Source organism: Balaenoptera acutorostrata, chromosome 3 (genome assembly GCF_949987535.1).
Source record: "Balaenoptera acutorostrata chromosome 3, mBalAcu1.1, whole genome shotgun sequence".
In the NCBI taxonomy this organism is placed as follows: domain Eukaryota; kingdom Metazoa; phylum Chordata; class Mammalia; order Artiodactyla; family Balaenopteridae; genus Balaenoptera; species Balaenoptera acutorostrata.
Genome location: NC_080066.1, coordinates 149,816,667 through 149,829,960, shown reverse-complemented (window position 1 = coordinate 149,829,960; position 13,294 = coordinate 149,816,667). Strand labels below are relative to the sequence as shown.

Below are 13,294 nucleotides of genomic sequence, written 5' to 3'. Positions count from 1 at the left end.
AGGAGCAGAAGGTATGTTTAGAAGGGTACGTTTCCAGGAAGAGAGAGATTGATTTGGAGCCCAATCTGATGATATCAGATACTCTGAATTTGTCTCTCTGTTCACTCTGTTCTGGCTCCAGAGAAATAAGACAGTTGCTAGTGAGATGGGTGCCATGTTCTGTAGTTTCTATACCACGAACTCTCTCATCTCTGAGATCTTGTCTCTGGTTTTGTCTTTGTTCTAAGGCCTCATCAGGTTCTCCTTTTATCTGCTCAGTTCTGGAACCTCAATTTCTTTAACGAGTTGCTCTCTGGAATCAATCCCAGGATAAGGTTTGTCCGTAAATGCCTTGCTGAGGGTGTGTAATTGGGAGGAAGCGTAGCTGGTAGGACATCGTCTATCTTCTCTGCTTTGAATCTTCTCTTCAGGGTGATCTTGGTCTTGGCTTGATTCTAAGTCCTCCTCAGGTTCTGATCTTTTCTGGAATCAGTGCCTAGTTCTTCAATTCTGAAACCAAATCTGGATTCTAGACCCTTCAGTGTTGATTTCTAAAGCACATCCCTGTTTGATAGCATAACTTGGGTGAGAGTTTTGGTGAATTTGGTGTGGCTGCATCTACACTTCATTGTTTGGAGAGCTGTCTTGGGCCATGTTGGAAGAGAGTCATGAAGTCTAAGGATTCAACCAGGAGCCTATGGCTCTTTCTTAAGGGTAAGGGAACATATTTTCCAGAAGTGCCTAGAAAACCCCTCTTAGTGACTCCTTGGTGCAAACTGGCCTAGGCCTGCCTATTCCAGACCCATTTACTGGCAGTGGGGATGGGGATGGGGCTCAGACCACTCAAGGCCCACCCAGGAGCTGCAGTGGAACTTGTGATGGAGAGTCACTACAAGATCGATTACAGCAGACCGTTGCCTGGGTGCCACTCCCATTGAGGGCTGGCTCTTGTGACCTTCTAGAGAAGTAATAAACAATGGAAAACACATCATCCAAAAGATCTCATTGCTATAGATTTTACAAGGTATCTGCTTGCCTAAGTGTCCTTCAGTGTTTCTTGTGCAAAACCATTGGTTAGTCAGTAGGGTTTATTGAACACATGCTTTTCAGATAGCGTCATTCTAAGCCCTGTGCAAAGATTGGAAAAGGAAAAGGAGACAATGGCAGTGACTTTTTTTTTTTTTTAATATAGAATGAGTGTTGAGGGAAATAGTTCTGTTTCAAGGTCAGCATTAATTCTACTCAATTATTTTCTAGAATGTGAAAACTACTTGAGTCCCTTCCTCCTGCCCGTGTCTTCTGTTATTCAACTCTCCCTTTTCTTGTCACTATTTTTCTCCTCTCTTACTCTTTGCTCATTTCAGGAAGGCAACATAGCCGAGATTAAGAGTGTGGAATCTGGAGTCAGACTTCCTGGGTGGGAATGCTGGCTTTGAGCCCCAGCTGTGACTTTCTAGCCAATTACTTCATTACTCTAATCTTCTATTTTTTGTGGGTAAATCATACCTAATAATTATACCTACCTCCTAGGATGAGGCACATTCAAAATGATTAATAAGGGTTAACTATTTTAATTTTCTTTTTCATTAATTCTCTTTCAATTGGGCCACACTTTGTGCCTATTCTTCCCTGTTAAATCTCAGAGTGATAGATGGTTAGGAAATAGAGTCAGGATTAAACTTACAGAATCAACTTTCTAGTGAGGAATGGAATGGAGCCATTTTATTTCCTTCTCTTTTCCTTATTTTTTTTCCTTTTCCTTATTATAATTAGGGTATTTAAAGAGTGCTATGTGAATATATTAAGGCAGAGATGAAAATGTACAAAACCAGTTGAGAGGAACACATATGTACTATACATGCAAACAGGAGAATGTCCTAGTTTAAGTAAGAATCTCCCAGATGACAATATCAGCTTCATCTAGGCTTAGTTTATTCAGTTAGTGAGAGCACTTTCTGATAAGACCAAGATGAGGGCTTTAATAATTCTAGAATGTGGTGACCCTGCTTTATCACTTTTATGGCTATAGATTGCTCTCCTGACTCTGGCCAGCCATCTCTAAATGCATCCATTGTTCAAAAGATGATCAGTTGGAGGAGTCTGATGAGAGCAGTGCAAATTTATCATCTTAGTAGGAAACAACAACTACAATTGAGAGTACTTTCTATCACGGTGGTGGGTTAGTCTAATGTTTGTAATTGAAGAGAACACAGATTGACATCATCGTAGACTTCATAGAAGACCAATAGGTTTGGAGCGATAGGTTCCACAGCAGTTGACAACCCACAGCAAGGATTACCCCTGTGTGCTTTGTCTTCAATGCCCCAGCTCTTCCCAGAGACCACTGGAGAATTACCATCTATCCCTTCAGTTTCATGTTTGTTGAATGAATGACTGACTGAATGAATTTGTGTGAGTAGTTGGTCAATGTATCTGGTTCCCCACCTAGAATGTGAACTCCACAAGGCCAGAGGAAGCCTGTTTTATTCACTCCTGTATTCCTAGAGCTGAAGTGAGGGCCTAGCAGGTAGTAGACATTCGGTAAGTATTTTTTAAATAAGTAATTTAAAATATCAATAATGCCAGTGTTGAGAGAAGGAATTTACTGGCAGGAACATGGTAATGCAGATGTCTTCACAGCTATGAGGCTGCCTAAGCAGTCTCCAAATTAATATCAGAGTAATACTGGGTATTGTGAGGATGAGGGGTCACTTTTCATACATGCTTAGCATCTGACAACTTGAAATGACACACTACAGTGTGTGGCAGTGGTGTTGTACCGAGCTTGGAGTTTGGGTTCTAAAAGTCAACACGTAGGGCTTCCCTGGTGGCGCAGTGGTTGAGAATCTGCCTGCTAATGCAGGAGACACGGGTTCGAGCCCTGGTCTGGGAGGATCCCACATGCCGCGGAGCGGCTGGGCCCGTGAGCCACGGCTGCTGAGCCTGCGCTTCTGGAGCCTGTGCCCCGCGACGGGAGGGGCCGCGATAGTGAAAGGCCCGCGCACCGCGATGAAGAGCGGTCCCCGCACCGCGATGAAGAGTGGCCCCCACTTGCCGCAACTGGAGAAAGCCCTCGCACGAACCAAAGACCCAGCACAGCCAAAAATAAATAAATAAATAAATAAATAAATAAATAAATATTAAAAAAAAAATAAAATAAAATAAAAAGTAATGAAGCAAAATATCAATTTAAAAAAAAAAATAAAAGTCAACACGTAGGGCAAAAATCATATCAATAAAAAATTACCATTAAAAATCTCTTAAATTATCAATGTAGTACAGATTACTTGGTTTTATGTATTCTGTGCCATCTCACAGTAAGTTCAACACAGCCAGTTTTCCCCCAGAGTTAGAACAGATGGCCATGGCTCTTTCTTTGGTTGAGCACCAGATGAAGTAGTTGGCTTGAACTGAAGGACCATATTGTTGGGGGGAAAAATTACATATATACGTATATATTCATCGGCATTATTTTCTTTTGTTGAATGTGTAGCTAACTACAAGCAACTTAAATACTTGTGTACGTAACTCCATTGTACTATTGGGTCCTCAGTGTTGTCAGATGCTCTTCACTGTTTATCAGGAAGACAGGTGTAAAGGAGGTGGAAAATAACCCTTTGGGGGCATCACAATAGCTGGCATAACCAATAGGAGAATGTTAACCATAATGATTTTCCAAATTAAAAAAAAAAGCCTTTTATCTAAATTGCATACATGCTCTAAATCCCTACAAAAAAATAATACAGAGCATGTGTGAGGTGCCTGCTATGTTCTGGGTACTAGGCTGTTTATGTATATTGTCTCATTGTACTGCCTCATAGTAACCCTTTGAAGAAGGTATTACAAGCCCTGACCTTGCTGTGATTCTTTACAACAGCCAGGCAAGCACACAGGCTTGGCCCATTGCCTGAAAGAACACATTTAGCTGTAGCCAGTGATGGAGACACTCCCAGCCCAGGGCATGATATAAACATTCCTGTCCTTTTCTCTTGGGTTGTCTTTTCGTCCACACCAAGTCTGCCTTGCAGGGTTGCTTGGAAACCTCTTCCCCACTCCACAAATGTACCTGGGTATTATCTGCAAAAAAAAAAAAAAGGAATGAAAGGACTTCCCTGGTGGCGCAGTGGTTAAGAATCCGCCTGCCAACGCAGGGGACACGGGTTCGAGCCCTGGTCCGGGAAGATCCCACATGCCGCAGAGCAATTAAGCCCGTGTGCCACAACTACTGAGCCTGCGCTCTAGAGCCCACGAGCCACAACTACTGAGCCCGTGTGCCACAACTACTGAAGCCCGCATGCCTGGAGCCCGTGCTCTGCAACTAGAGAAGCCACCGCAATGAGAAGCCCGCACACCGCAATGAAGAGCAGCCCCCGCTCGCCGCAACTAGAGAAAGCCTGCCCACAGCAACGAAAACCCAACACAGCCTAAATAAATAAATAAGTAATAAAATAAAAAAGATATTAAAAAAATTATGAAAAAAAAGGAATGAGAGTCAGTCAACTTGTTTCAAGAGTTCTGCATTATGATGCTCACTTTATTAGTAGCATTGGAAAATTTTAAATTCCACTTTGATGGGAACTTATGAGTTACGTATAAATCAACTCATTTAAGGGGTGGAAGGAATCATATTCACTGCCTTTGTTTTTCTTTTGAACCTGTTCTCTGCTTAGTGTCCTATTTTCTACATTAGATAAATTCTTTGCTTCAACCCACTCTCAGTGAAAAGACTACTAATACAGCACCATCGCTTCAGACGAGCAGCATTGGAATATTCCACCTTGGTTGTGTTTTACACCTCCTCATACGTTTTTCCCTGAGCTTCTTTAGGCATCACAGTTTCTTCCACATCTCCCCAAAACATACTTAATATTGATCATAAGCATGGGCTGTGTTGCCAATATGCCTAAACTTTCTATCATTTTCCCTTCTTTTCTTTTCTATCCCCTTTTCTTCAGGAACCTGGCTTCATCCTACCACCAGCCATTGTGTTCAAACTGGGGAAAAAGAACTCTACTTGACCCCACTGGTGAAATGGAAAAGGTGCTGGGGAAGGAGGCAGAGATGTGGTGATCCTACATCTCACATTTACAGATGGTGACAGTGGTTCTTGGGGACTTTAAGTAGATTTTCCCATGTTACCCACTTAGAAAGTAGCAGTGTTGGGAGTTGAACCTAGGTCGGCAAGGCTCCAAAACCCCTACTCTTTCCATTGCACCACACTGCTTACCACAAGCAGCAAAATCCCATTAAATGCAGGTTTGGGGCAACAATGATGAGCAGATTTGCATGAACAAACAGAATCATACATGATTAATAGGTCTGGTAATGTGACCTTGGAAAGAGGGGCCAGACTAAGTGAAGGACTTTCCTGAGATCACCAATAGCATGGATGACCAGTGTTTACTCTGTGCATGGGACCATGCTAGATATTTTGAAGAAGACACAGGGCATCTTATAAGAGACAGTCTAGTTGAAGGGAAAATCTATGACTTGTAATATCCAGGGTACCTCCTGGATACAGAGAGCACACTCAAACTGTGCAATTAAGAAGAGTTTAAGGGAAAAGAAGCAGACTCACAGATATAGAGAACAAACTAGTGGTTACCAGTTGGGAGAGGGAAGGAGGGAGGGGCAATATAGGGGTAGGGGAGTAAGAGGTACAAATTATTATGAATAAAATAAGCTACAAGGATATATTATACAACACAGGGAATATAGCCAATATTTTACAATAACTATAAATGGAGTATAACCTTTAAAAATAGTGACTCACTATACTGTACACCTGTAACATATAGTATTATACATCAACTATACTTCAATAAAAATTTTTAATAAAAAAAAAAGAGTTTAAGGGTCTAATCTACTTATAAAGTGTGGGTGAGGTTTAGGGAATTGGCACCAGCAACAGTGGGATTCTGTTACCCACCCCCACACATGCAGGGGCAAGGGGAAGGGGCAGAGCATAGCTGTGTGAAGAGGAAGGGACACTCCCCTCTCCCAGGAACTGTGACCTTCAGTACAGAAAAGCAGCCAAACTGTGGTGACCCATGAGGGAGGGAGCCACAGTCAAAAATATCTCAACCTCATTCTTTCTACTCTTCAATCTTTTGGTGATGCTTCCCATTAGCTAATCCCAGCCAGAAGGTAGAGGGCAAGCATTGATTCCATCCATAAAGCCAGGCAACTAAAATTGTCAGCAAAGAGATGCTACAGACCCATGTCGACATCTTCCACTCTGAAAATATGGTGCCCTATGTCAGCATGAAGAAATTATAGAAGATGGACCTTCACCCCTAAACCCATAGAAATGGAATGATGTCTGACAAATGGGGATTTGTAAGCAGCTCTTTTGCCCCTTTCCTGTTGGTATATTTCTGTTCCCCTTAAGCCTTAGTCATAAAAGTGAGATTACTAAGTAACATTTAACCTAACTCCTGAATTTTGCTTTACTGAATGTACACAACGCCTTGCCTAAACTGTTGATTCTTTTCCCAGATTAAAAGGAGTACGAATGAAGAATTAAGCAGCTAAAGAATGACTGACTCTCTATCCCCAGATGCCCCGTTAGCAAATTTGCAGGCAGACCATGCGGGCAAGAGAACATCCAATTGCAGGCGGACCATGCAGGCAAGACAGCATCCAAAAGAAGATCAGGAGAAGTCAGCAGGTCTGCACACAATGGAAAAATGATGAAGAATATGACCTCCTTCCTTAATGATTGAGATTGTTTCCCCTTTTTCCCTTTAAAAATGTCATGGCTGAGCAGAACCTTCACAGTTGGTCTCTGGACAAGAGTCCACCTTCTCCCCAGATTGCCAGCTTTTCTGAATAAAGCACCTTTCCTTTCTACAGACACTTGCCCCTCAGTTATTGGCTTTTGAGCTGCAAGCAGCCAAACCTGAATTCAGCAACAGTTTCAAGTAAGAACAGTCCAAATTAAATACTGAAATAGACTGCCTTCCTGGTTCACCCAAAGTGAAGGGCAAGGTGAGCTTAAGCTTTAAATTGCATCGCATAAGCAATGTTTTTGCTCAATTCTCTTTCCACTGCATAACTTTATTTCACTCATTCAGAGTTTTCTCCATCATTTTTTACATCTTCCTTCCATTTTTGCTCTTTCCTTTCCTCCAGTAAAAAGGGCTGCTTGGTTTGTGCCTTCATCGGCAGACACTTGGAAATAATGCACCATGGCAGCTTTGCAAGGAATTTTCTCTTTCCTCCATCCAGAGAGAAAAAACAAAAGGGTAAGGATGGCTTGAGAGATTAGATCAGAATGTTGTTTTATGGCAGCTGTTTCTGGATTGCAGGAGTCACCAGAGGGAAACAATGTGCTCAGGGACTGAAGGAAATGGTTTGGCTCCAATCTGTCCTGAGTCATCTGGGGAGGAATTTCTCATTGTTGGAGAGGTTAATACTCAACAAAGATTTTGCTTCTCTCTGCAGAGAGTGTGTGTCGGGGGGAAGGCATGGGAACTTCACATGTGATGGGAGCAAAGAAGGTAAATGCAAAAAAATAACTGAACTTTGGTCAGGGCACAAACCATTTACTCTCTGGGCTCTGGTTTAGATGTGTAGCTCAAGAAAGATCCACCATCTATTTCTAAGAGCTGGAGGGCTGGTTAATCAATGAGATCTCCATTTTCACCCAGCAGGCAAAATAAAGATGGGGTTAATTTAGGCAGGTGGATCTAGTTGATGAATGAATGAGTGAAAGAAGTCCAGGGGAAGATTTTCAAGTGATATTTATGTGGGAGGCTCATTTTGGCTTCTCATCAAGTATTAAAGGCTAAATTTATTTGCTTGAGTATTGCTGGCTCTATAGGTATGTAGGGCAAATAAATCCATCTTCACCTTTGCCCTCATATGTATGTGTTATTGGTACTATTTGAAGAAGCCTCTGTGTTTTCCTCCCTGGTACTATCCCTGCTATAGATCCTGTAATCTTTATGGAAGGAGCCTGTAAAATACTCTGCAGTTTGGCAAAGATCAGGCTAGGTGGGCTGTGGAGACCTATCCAACTCCCATTCCAGCTTCTCTTGGTAGATGTTTCAACTTACTTTTGGGCTCACATATTTCTCCCCTTATTGATTTTTTTTTACAAAGTTAGTGCTGTACATTGAATTGTGTCCCCCTAATAAATATTGAAGTCCTAACCCCAGGTACCTATGAATGTGACCTTATTTGGAAACAGGATCATTGCAGACAATCAAGTTAAGATGAGGTCATTAGGGCGGGCCCTAATGTAATATGACTTGTGTCCTTATAAAAAGGGCAAATTTGGACACAGAGACAGACTTGCATAAAGTGAAGACAATGTGGAGATGCAGGGAGAAGGCAGCCATCTACAAGCCAAGGAACGTCTGAGGCTACAAGAAGCTAAGAGAAAGACAAGGAATAGATCCTCCCTCACAGCCCCAACCCTGCCAATGCCTTGATTTCAGACTTCTGGCCTCCAAAACTGTGAGACAATAAATCTGTGTTGTTTAAGTCACCCAGTTTGTGGTGCTTTGTTTGGGCAGCCCCAGGAAACTAATACAGTTACGTATGATGAAATCTTCTGGTTCAGTCCTTCAATTTCTTCAGTGAAGTCTGAAGTGTAAAATGTAAAATGGCTTAGACAGTCACAGAGCCAGTTGGGGATAGAGCTCTAAATTCCCAGATCACCCTTCTACCCATTGATATAACTGGTCTGATTTGGATAAATCACAGCAACTGGCTTCTATTGTTGGCTCAAGAGGATGGAGAAATGACATCCCTATCTTCCGTTTTTTCTTTTAATTTATTTTAATTTATTTTTGGCTGTGTTGGGTCTTCGTTGCTGCACGTGGGCTTTCTCTAATTCCGGCAAGCAGGGGCTGTTCTTCGTTGTGGTGCATGGGCTTCTTATTGTGGTGGCTTCTCTTGTTGTGGAGCATGGGCTTTAGGTGCGTGGGCTTCAGTAGTTGTGGTGCATGGGCTCAGTAGTTGTGGCTTGTGGGCTCTAGAGCACAGGCTCAGTAGTTGTGGCACATGGGCTTAGCTGCTCCACGGCATGTGGGTCTTCCCGGACCGGGGCTCGAACCCATGTCCCCTGCATTGGCAGGCGGATTCTTAACCACTGCGCCACCAGGGAAGCCCCCATCTTCTAGTATATATGCTACTAGACTTTAACAGTTTGAAACAAGACTTTGACGTTATTAACGTGGAGTTGGAATGCTTATTCTGTGTCAGTGTCAATGAATTTGTCTCAATGTCAATGAAGTTCACTTAATGCTCACTGGTTTATCTTTTGAAAACCTACAGAAACTTGAAGAAGATTGCTAGTGGGTTATGTATCTAAATTACACCTTATACATGAAAAGAGGTAACTACCTGGGACACCTCTTGGGAAGGTCAAGGGCACTTTCTCCTACATCTGGTGGCTTCTCTTATAAGAATCTAAAGTTCTGGTGAAGTTGCTGGAGCTCCTGAGCCAGGGAAAGTTGTGAATGGTGAGGAACAGAATTAGGAAGGAACTCAGCCTTCCTGGCTCAGTTCTCTTCAGCTTCTCCTAGGACCCAACATCCTGCCTGGTGCTGCCCTTCCGGGGTGGTGGGGGATGAGAGGGTCCACTAATCTCTCCACACCTGATTCTTTTTTGGTCCTTATGCAGAGCTCTCAGCAGTCAGTCCCAAGATCCCATATGACAAGGAGGGAGTCAACACTTTTGATTTCTTGCTCTCTGGATGCTAGCACAGCCCATGTCTCACACATCTTCCTGAGGCTTCTCTGCATACTCCTCCCAAGTATCTGCTCCATGTCAGAGAGGTGGTTAGTAACTGGATTTGAATTGGGAGAGAAAGGTATCACCCTTCATGCCATCATCATCTGGATTTGGTGAATCAGATTTAGAGATTTGGTGTAGAACCCCTACATACTCAAATATTCAATTTAAGTATAAGACTTTGGGCCCAGGGCTTCCCTGGTGGTGCAGTGGTTAAGAATCCACCTGCCAATGCAGGGGACACGGGTTTGAGCCCTGGTCCAGGAAGATCCCACATGCCGCGGAGCAACTAAGCCCGTGCGCTACAACTACTGAACCTGAGCTCTAGAGCCTGTAAGCCACAACTACTGAGCCCACGAGCCACAACTATTGAAGCCTGCGTGCCTAGAGCCGGTGCTCTGCAACAAGAGAAGCCACCGCAATGAGGAGCCCGTGCACTGCAGCGAAGAGTAGCCCCCGCTCGCCACAACTAGGGAAAGCCCACGCGCAGCAACGAAGACCCAACGCAGCCAAAAATAAATAAATAAATAAAAATTAAAAAATAAATAAATTAAAAAAAAAAAAAAGACTTTGGGCCCAAAGGACATGGGGTCACAACATAATAACTGAAAAAAACAACTTCTTAGAGAATATTGGCATTTGTTTGCCTGCAGGAAAGTTTTGATTTTGTAGCTTGAGAAATGGAGAGGAATTTTGGTGAAGGGGGAGCCAGAAAAGAAGGAAAGAGCTGTCTCATCACTATCTGATCCAGTTTGAATCCCTACAGTTAAGAGAAGAAGGGCAAAATGTGGACCCAACTGTCTAAGAGAGACTTTGTGAGCTTCTGGCAACACACATATCTTCTCCAGGAAGGGCTGCATTACCACTTTCAAGGGCCGTTAGGTACTTGTGCCTTCCTGGGCCCCTTCCTCTATGAAAAATATTAGAAATTATATTTTATAACTGTATTGATATACAGTTGAATATTAATATTAAATAGTAAAACATTTTCTTGGACCCCAAAGTTTAGTTTTTTCTTCTGGTTTTAAAAGAACTTATTTAATGGGGCCCTAAAAGTATTGTGGGCCCTAGGTACTGTGCTTGTTGTGCCTAACAGATAAAGCCGAGGCTTTAGAGCCCTGGAACAAAGTGTGGCACAGAGTTAGGAAGGAGACCCTTCTCCCAGCTTCTGCATGAAATTCTCATCCACTCTGATATCATCATAATAAGAGGCATTGGGAAGACCCCAAGATAGCATCCACAGCACTGATTTGGCTTTCTCATGATGGGTGGTGGCATAGACAAGGTTACTTCAAGTGGTTCTGAGGTCAACGCACATCAATAAGTGGGAGCTAAAGCAGGAGAGGACAATCAGGATGGACAACTCATGATGACTCTGGTGACAATTTTTATATTTTGAGACATTAATCAGGGCATTTTTCTCTTGCAAGTCCTTACACCTTTTATTCCTCCCTGATGTTAACTAGCATTTATTGCCACGGAGGACAAATGATAGTATAGGGTTTCATAAACCAATACTTTCCCATTATTATTATTATTATTTATTTATTTATTTATTTTTTGGCTGCACCACACGGCATGCAGGATCTTAGTTCCCCAATCAGGGATCAAACCCGTGCCCCCAGCAGTGGAAGCTCAGAGTCCTAACCACTGGACTGCCAGGGAATTCCCTCTCCCCATTATATTTAAGAAGATTTAATATTTATTTACAGTAAAATTTATCCTATACTGTGTGGTTCTGTGAATTTTGACCAAAGTATATAGTCATGTAAATAACCACCATCACAGTCAAGTTCCATCACCCCCCAATTTCCTCCGTATCTCTTTATAGTCAGCTGTTTCCTCCACTCCAGCCCCAGGCAACTGTTGATCGGGTATCTGTCCTTATAGCTTTGCCTTTGCAAGAATGTCATATCAATGGAATCATATTGTACATAGCCTTTTGACTCTTCTTTCACTTAGCATAAAGCATTTGAGTTTCACCCACATTGTTGTATGTATAAGTAGTTTGTTCCTACAATTTTGGTACCAATTCCAATGTGTGTATTTTTTTAACACACCACTGAGCAATTTTCTGCCACCAGCTGGGTGTCCTACAGTTCAGCTCAATTCTGTCACTATCCACCCAGACATACGATCAGATCCCACAGGTTAAGGGCTCAGTCTCACAAGAATGCCCCTCACTTCAGATACCAGTTGCAAGTCCAGGTTCTTACCTATGCTTCTGACTGACTGGCTAAAAATCAGAGGTGCTCACACCCCCCTCTGTGGGTTCAATGAATTTGCAAGAGTGGCTCATAGAACTCCTTGGGTTCAATGAATTTGCAAGAGTGGCTCACAGAACTCAGAGAAACATTTTACTCACTAGATTATCAGTTTGTTATAAAAGGGTGTAATTCAGGAACAACCAGATGGAAGAGATGCATAGAGCAAGGTATGTGAGAAGGGGCAAGCAGCTTCTATGCCCTCTGAGCAGGACACTCTCCTCCAATCTGCACATGTTCATTAACACAGAAGCTCTCTGCACCCTGTGTTTTTTGGGTTTATGGAAGCTTCATTACATAAGCGTGGTTGATTAATTTTTTTTTTTTTGGTCTGCACTGGGTCTTCACTTCATTGTGGTACGTGGGCTTCTCTGTTGTGGTGTGTGGCCTTAGTTGTCCCTCAAACCCATGTCCCCTGCATTGGAAGGCAGATTCTTAACCACTGTGTGTTGTGTTTCCCACTTAGAGAAGTTCCTTTAGTATTCGTTGTAGAGCTGGTTTGGTGGTGCTGAATTCTCTTAGCTTTTGCTTGTCTGTAAAGCTTTTGATTTCTCCATCGAATCTGGATGAGATCCTTGCCAGGTAGAGTAATCTTGGTTGTAGGTTCTTCCCTTTCATCACTTTAAGTATATAATGCCACGCTCTTCTGGCTTGTAGAGTTTCTGCTGAGAAATCAGCTGTTAACCTTATGGGAGTTCCCTTGGATGTTATTTGTCATTTTTCCCTTGCTGCTTTCAATAATTTTTCTTTGCCTTTAATTTTTGCCTATTTGATTACTATGTGTCTCGGCGTGTTTCTACTTGGGTTTATCCTGTATGGGACTCGCCGCACTTCCTGGACTTGGGTGGCTATTTCCTTTCCCATGTTAGGGAAGTTTTTGACTATAATCTCTTCAAATATTTTCTTGGGTCCTTTCTCTCTCTCTTCTCCTTCTGGGACCCCTATAATGCGAATGTTGTTGCGTTTAATGTTGTCCCAGAGGTCTCTTAGGCTCTCTTCATTTCTTTTCATTGTTTTTTCTTTATTTTGTTCTGCAGCAGTGAATTCCACCATTCTGTCTTCCAGGTCACTTATCCATTCTTCTGCCTCAGTTATTCTGCTATTGATTCCTTCTAGTGTAGTTTTCATTTCAGTTATTGTATTGTTCATCTCTGTTTGTTTGTTCTTTAATTCTTCTAGGTCTTTGTTAAACATTTCTTGCATCTTCTCGGTCTTTGCCTCCATACTTTTTCCGAGGTCCTGGATCATCTTCACTATCATTATTCTGAATTCTTTTTCTGGAAGGTTGCCTATCTCCACCTCACTT

The 13,294-nt window shown here is 42.5% G+C and overlaps 1 long non-coding RNA gene across 1 annotated transcript in view; it reads right to left on the bottom strand.

The window, feature by feature from the left end:
* Positions 1 to 3,835: 3,835 nt before the first annotated feature.
* The window catches only part of LOC130707702 (uncharacterized), a 34,890-nt gene continuing 25,431 nt past the window's right edge, over positions 3,836 to 13,294 (bottom strand). The window contains exon 3 of the long non-coding RNA XR_009007721.1: positions 3,836 to 4,056. This is a non-coding gene — a long non-coding RNA (uncharacterized LOC130707702). The remainder of the gene's footprint in view (positions 4,057 to 13,294) is intronic.